This window comes from Cnephaeus nilssonii, assembly GCF_951640355.1.
Source record: "Cnephaeus nilssonii genome assembly, chromosome: 1".
Taxonomy (NCBI): domain Eukaryota; kingdom Metazoa; phylum Chordata; class Mammalia; order Chiroptera; family Vespertilionidae; genus Cnephaeus; species Cnephaeus nilssonii.
The window spans coordinates 55751780-55759602 of NC_137072.1; positions in this window are offsets into that span (position 1 = coordinate 55751780).

A 7823-nucleotide genomic window follows, 5' to 3' on the forward strand; every position below is an offset into this window, starting at 1 on the left:
TACCAATAATCTGAATTATGGGGGTGACAGAAGAAGAGAGAGAGCAAGATATTGAAAACCTACTTGAAGAAATAATGACAGAAAACTTCCCCTACCTGGTGAAAGAAATAAACTTACAAGTCCAGGAAGCACAGAGAACTTCAAACAAGAGGAATCCAAAGAGGACCACACCAAGACACATCATAATTAAAATGCCAAGGGCAAAAGACAAAGAGAGAATCTTAAAAGCAGCAAGAGAAAAACAGTTATCTACAAGGGAGTACCCATACTACTGTCAGCTGATTTCTCAACAGAAACTATGCGGGCCAGAAGGGAGTGGCAAGAACATTTAATGTGATGAATAGCAAGAACCTACAAATAAGATTACTCTTCCTAGCAAAGCTATCATTAAGAATTGAAGGTCAGATAAAGAGCTTCACAGACAAGAAAAAGCTAAAGGAGTTCATCACCACCAAACCAGTATTATATGAAATGCTGAAGGATATTCTTTAAGAAGAGGAGGAAGAAGAACAAGGTAAAGATAAAAAATGATGAACAACAAAATGACAACAAATACATATCTATCAACAAGTGAACCTAAAAATCAAATGAATAAAAAAATCTGATGAACAGAATAAACTGGTGATTGTAATAGAATCAGGGGCATGGAAAGGGAGTGGACTGACAATTCTCAGGGGGAAAGGAGTGTGGGGTTGCAGGAAGAGATTGGACAAAGAGCTTATACCTATGGACGAGGACAGTGTGTGTGTGTTGGGGTGGTGGTGGAGGAGAGGGGGGCCTGGGGTGGGGTGGGAACCAGGTGGAGGGGAGCTATGTGGGGGGGAAAGAGGAACATCTGTAATAATCTGAACAATAAAGATAAAAAAAAAAGGTTGCTGGAATTTTGATCAGGATTATGTTGAATTTATTATGAGGATAATGTGTATTTTGTTCTTAATTCTATTCATGAGATATCACATTAATTGCTATTTGGACACTAAACCAACCTTGCATTTTAGGTTTTAAATGCCACTTAGTCATGATGCATTATCCTATTTGTATATTGCTGATATATTGTTGAGAACTTTTGTGTGTATATTCATGAAGGATATTGGTTTATAGTTTTGTTGTGATATCTTTGTCTGTCTTTGATATGAGGATAATGTTTTTACAGAATGAGTTAGAAAGTATTTCCTTCTCCTTTGTCTTCAGGAAGAGTTTTGGAATAAATGATAATCTTTCTTCTTTATTTTTATTTTTTTAAAGTATTTTATTGTTTCCTAACTTAAAGAAGCATTAAACAGTACAACCATGCTATTAAAGGGTATAATAAGTTACCATTGTAAGTTTGAAAAACATTTTTTTAAATTTCTTTATTGATTAAGGTATTACCTATGTGTCCTTATCCCCCCATTACCCCCCCCCCCCCCACTCATGCCCTCACCCCCTTGTGGTCTGTGTCCATTGGTTAGGCTTATATGCATGCATACAAGTCCTTTGGTTGATCTCTCCCCCTTTCCCCCACCCTCCTCTACCTTCCCTCTGAGGTTTGATGGTCTGATCGTTGGTTCTCTGTCTCTGGATCTCTTTTTGTTCATCAATTTATGTTGTTCATTATATTCCACAAATGAGTGAGATCATGTGATATTTATCTTTCTCTGACAGGCTTATTTCACTTGGCATAATGCTCTCCAGTTCCATCCATGCTGTTGCAAATGGTAAGAACACCTTCTTTTTTACCATAGCTGCAGCGATCCTGAGAAAGAACAAAGTAGGAGGGATCTCAATACCAGATATCAAGCTGTATTACAAAACCACTGTTCTCAAAACAGCCTGGTACTAGCACAAGAACAGACATATAGATCAATGGAATAGAATAGAGAACCCAGAAATTGACCCAAACCATTATGCTCAATTAATATTTGACAAAGGAGGCATGAACATACAATGGAGTCAAGACAGTCTCTTCAATAAATGGTGTTGGGAAAATTGGACAGATACATGCAAAAAAATGAAACTAGACCACCAACTTACACCATCCACAAAAATAAACTCAAAATGGGTAAAGGACTTAAACATAAGTTGGCAAACCATAAAAATATTAGAGGAATCCACAGGCAGCAAAATCTCAGACATATGCCGAAGCAATTTCTTCACTGATAAACTTTCTTCTTTAAATGTTTGTTAGAACTCATCAGTTAAGCCTTCTAGACTTGGGCTTCATTTTTGTGGGAAGATTTCAATTACTAATTCAATTTCTTTATTTATTGTAGGTATATTAGATTATTTGTTTTATTTGAGTCAATTTCAATGAACAGTAATTAGGAATTTGTCCATCTTAGGTGTCCAGTTTGTTGGCATAGAGTTGTTGATAGTATTCCCTTATGATAATTTTAATTTGTATACAATCATTAATAATGTCCCCTCTTTCATTACTGATTTTAGTAGTTTGTGTTTTCTCTTTTTCTTGGTCAGCTTTTATTCTTTTTTAATATGAAGATAGTATTCATCTCATAGAATGAACTGTATTATTCTCTTTTCTATTCTCTAAAAGGATTTGTGAAGGGTTGGTATTATTAGTTCAGTGTTTGAAGTCATTTGGGCCTGAGCTTTTCTTTGTGTGAAGGTTCCCCCCCCGCCCCATTATTGTTTTGTTTTTCAATTAGAGGCCCAGTGCATGGAATCGTGCACTGGCGGGGTCCCTCTGCCTAGCCTGGGGATCGGCCTGAAACCAGCTCTCCGACATGCCCCGAGGGGTCCCGGATTGCAAGAGGGCACTTCTCAGGTGATGCACCCCAGAATCAGGCTCCCTCCTCTCTTCTCCCAATATTATGTCACTTTCTCTCTGTATTGGTCTTGCTTGATTCATCTCACTTTACCTAAGTTTGGTGGTAACTGACGACTTGTGGGCATTTAGATGCAAAATGTAATTATTTAGCAAACAGGATTTGCTTAGCCTGGAATCTAGCTGGCCTAGGGCAGGACCCTGCTCAATGTTAGGCTTCCATCCGGGCACTCCCGCCCAGGCCCTTCCGCCCAGGCGGAGTCCTGTGGTGGTGGAAACCTCCTTCTTCTCACCTGAGCGGCTCCTTTGCCTCCTTCCCTCCCCAGAGGTTGCTTGCTGGTGCTGCTGTCTGCCCCGAAGGGGGGAAGCTGTGGCTGGTTTCCCAGCTGAGAGTGGTAGTGGGAAAATTTGCTGCCTCCACTGGAAATTGATATTAAGCAGATGGGCCAGAATGGGTGCCAGACATCGGGGCCGTAGCCAGTAGGTCCTGCATGTCTCATCATTTAGCTAATCGAGTCAAAAAGTTTCTGTATGGGCCAGACCCACAACCTCTGCAATGAGCTAGAGGCCCGGTGGGGAGCCAGACCTGCAGTGGGAGCCAATGGGCTAGAAGACCAGCGCATGGATTCGTGCACTGGTGGGGTCCCTCAGCCTGGCCTGTGGGGATTGGGCTGAAACTGGCTACAACATCCCTCAAGGGGTCCAGGATTGTGAGAGGGCGGTTCTCAGGTGACGCACCCTGGAATCGGGCTCCCTCCTCTCTGGTTCCAGGTGCGTCACCTGAGAACCACAGCTGCCAAGTCACTGCAGCTTGGCAGCTCCTGCATTGAGCGTCTGCCCCTGGTGGTCAGTGCGTGTCATAGCTACTGGTTGGATGGTCGCTTAGGCTTTTATATATATAGACTAGAGGCCCGGTGCACGAAATTCGTGCACGGGGGTCCCTCAGCCCAACCTGCACCCTCTACAATTCAGGAGCTCTCAGAGGATATCCTACTGATGGCTTAGGCCCACTCCCCATGGTTCTCTGCTCTCTGCGGGGCCTGGAGGTTTCCCTGCAGCCATGGAGATGAAGCCCCCATGCCCTGCTGTCGCTCTCTGCCTGCTGCCGCCATGTGCCATGTGAAGGAAGCCCCAATGCCCTGCAGTGTGCTCTGTCTGCTGGGCCTAGGGGCTTCCCAGACATGGACACACTAAGGAAGCCCCCATGCCCTGTTGTCCAGGCTCTGTCTGCGGGACCTGGGGGTGTTCCCATCGCCACTGCCCACTAAGGAAGCCCTCAAGCCCTGCTGTCTGGGCTCTGTCTGCCATGTCTGGGGACTTCCCTGCCACTGCCGCACTAAGGAAGCCGCCAGGCCCGGCTTTGCAGGGCCTGGCGGCTTCCCAGCTGCCGAGATCAGGAAGCCGCCATGCCCTGCTCTGCTGGCACTGGAGTCTTCCCGATCACCTCAGCGACCATCAGGAATACTCCATGCCCTGCTCTTCCGCCAGCTCCTGGCTTCCCGATCGCCGTGGGACAGGACCAGCTCCTCTGCAGGCGCCTGGGCTTCCAAATCGCCACAGCGACGGCCCTGCTCCTCTGCGGGCTCCTGGCTGCTTCCAGATCGCCACGGTGATGGGCCCTGGTCCTCTGCTGGCTCCTGGCAGCTTCCCGATCGCTGCTGCAATGATCCTGCTCCTCCGCCGGCTCCTGGCGGCTTCCCCATCCTCCCGGCAAGGGCCCTGCTCCTCTGCCGGCTCCTGGGCTTCCCGATCACTTTGTGACAGGCCCTGCTCATCTGCTGGCTCCATGTGTGCAGGGCCTTGCGGCGTCCCGATGGCAGCACTAAGGAAGCAACCATGCCCTGCTCTCAGTGCTCTGTTTGCTGGTGGGACAGGCCAGACACTCCAGCAGCGGGGCTGAGGGGACTGGGCGCCGCCATCTTGTGGGTATGGGGGCCGCCATTTTTGTCGCGGAGTGACGCCTAATTTGCATACTACTCTATTATTAGATAGGATTACAGTTGACATTCAATATTATATTAGTTTCAAGTGTACAGCGTGGTGGTTAGACATTTAGATAACTGATGAATTGATCCCCAAGATAAATCTAGAGTCCACCTGACACTATACACAGTTGTTATAATATCAATGACTATATTTCCTATGCTTTATATCCCATGACTGTTTTGTAGCTGCCAACTTGTATTTCTTAATCATTCTGCCTTTTTATTCAGCTTCCCAACCTCCTTTCATCTGGCAACCATCAGTTTATTCTTTGTATCTTATGTTTGTTTCTTTTTTTGTGTTCAGGTTTTAAAATTTTTATTTATTTATTTGAGAGAGAGAGAGAGAGAGAGAGAGAGAGAGAGAGAGAGAGAGATTTGTTGTTCAACTTATTTATGCGCTCATGTGCCCTGACTGGGGATCAAACCTTCAACATTGGCATTTTGGGAAGATGCTCTAACTAACTGAGTTACCCAGCCAACCACTATTATTCTTGAATTCTCTATTATTCCCTTTAATTCTGTTACTTTTTGCTTCATATGTTTTGAGACTCAGTGTTAGATGGGTATATGTTTGTAGTTGTTATATCTCCCTGATGAATTGATGTTTTAAAAAAATGTTTTTAAAAAAATTGATTTTAGAGAAAGAGGAAGGGAGAGGGGAAGAATCATTGATTGGCTGCCTCCTGCACACCCCCTACTGGGGTGGGGATTGAACCTGCAACCCAGGTATGTGTCCTTGACTGAGAATTGAACCCATGACCCTTTGGCGTACAGCCGACGCTCTAATCACTGAGCACACTGGCCAGGGTGAATGTCAATCTTTGTCTCCAGAAATATTTTTGTTTTAAAGTCTGTTCTGCCTGATATTACTTAAAGCCTGTTCTGCTTGATATTAATGTACCAACTTACAGCTCTTTTATGGTTCCTAATGACATGATATATATATATATATATATATATATATATATATATATATATATATATACACACACACACACACACACACACACACACACGCACACACACATATACAGGGTGTGCCAAAAGAAATGTATACATACTTTGAATAATTCTTAATTTCAATAGGCTAAATCTGAAAAGAAAGAAACATCAATTGGTCAGCTGTTAAAGTGTGTATACATTTGGATAGAACCCACAACCTGGGAATGTGCCCTGACCAGGAATCAAACCTGCCACCTTTCTGTGTACAGGATGCTCCAACCAACTGAGAGACACTGGTCAGGGCAGTACCTCCTTATTGCTGCTTCTACTCACTTCCTTTATTACTCAAAGGTTATTTATTCTTTTTGTTTGTTCGTTTGTTTTTTAATTTAAAACATTTTTTTCCTTTTAGGTTATTTATTCTTTGAATAACCTACTCTGTTGGGTTACTTTTGGTGTTGACTCTAATATATTGGTATTTATGTTTTTTGGTCTATTAAAAATAAAATACCCCACTTGCAAAGCAATCAGGAACATACCAGTTTTCAAAAGAGAAACTTTATGAAAAATCATTTTTTAAATCTTTTTTAGTATAAGAAATTTATGGAATTTGAGATCTGTAATTTCTCATATCAGGTCATGTCACTAAAATGAACATTATTCCAGGAAATAGAACTACATCAATGTCATAAAACAGAAAAAACATTTTCATTGTGGGAAAAGTGATGGCGAATACTACAAATATTTGTGTTAAAGTGTATCAATGGCAGATGGGATATTTTGACCTTTTATGACTTTAAGAAATACCTTGGAAATACTGTTATTTATTTAATGTTTCATATAACTAATTCACTTCCAAATATTTCTGCAGAATAATACATTTATATAACCCTCACCTTTTATCACCTAGAACTGGAGAGCTTCCAAACCTTTGCATGCAAGCTGTTTTTAAAGAGAAAGGTAAATCTCCTTTAATCCAATGCCTTTGAAAGGTTGTAAGTAGTTCATTACTTAAAAAAAAAACCAACTTAAAAAAAGAAGAATAAATGAATATCTTGGATTAAATACATTTTTTCTTGTTACAAGTAGGTACAGAGCCTTGTCATGTTACTGTTTCATTCTAAATATTAATCTATAGCAACGGTTTTAACCTTTCACATTTCATGGCACACATGAATGGATTACTACAATTCTGCGGCACACCAAAAATATATTATATATATTTTGTCAATCTGACAAAAAATAGGTGTAATTTTGATTGATTTACAAAAAGATAATGAAAGTAATTACCTATTCTTTTTGCTCCAAAGTGACTTAAAAAAATCAGGTACCTACATTTCTATATAAGGATTTCTGTTACCAAGAATTAACCAATCATAATGTTCTCCAGGTCTACTCATGCTGTTGCAAAGGATAAAATTTTCTTCCTTTTTATGGCCAAGTAGTATTCCATTGTGTAAATATACTATAGCTGTTTTATCCACTTATTTACTGATTGACACTTGGGCTGCTTCCAAATCTTGGCTATTGTAAATAGTGCTGCAATGAATATAGGGGTACATATATTCTTTTGAATTAGTGTTTCAGGTTTCTTTAGATAAATTCCCAGAAGTGGGACAAACTGAACTAACAAGTAGAGAGCAGGCAGATAGCTCTGATAGGGTGGCGGGTATGGAGGGTGATGGAGGGTTTGAGCAAAGAAGAAAAAAAGACAAATAATTTATGGACGCGTACAACAGGGTGGTGATTGCGGCGGGGGGTGGGGAGGGTGTTGGGTGGATGGAGGTGGAAAAGGGAATAGGGGGATAAATGGTGAAGGGGGAAAAAGGAACCAATCAGATGCAACCTTATTATGCGACATGACCAATAAGATGCCAACTTTATTATATGACATATATTTATGGTTCAAGACAGGGCATTCACACAGGATGGCTATTGTATTGACTGTTGTCATTTTTTTTATTTGACAATATAAGGGAAAAGAGGTCAGTGCCTCTGACGAAATAGACAGGTATTGAATTATTCAAAGTCTTGCAGCATACAGATTGAAAATCACTGATCTATAGCAACAAGCTGATTCACAAGAGGGCATTTTTTTGCAGCTTGCTTTCTCAAATGTACAAGTCAATCTA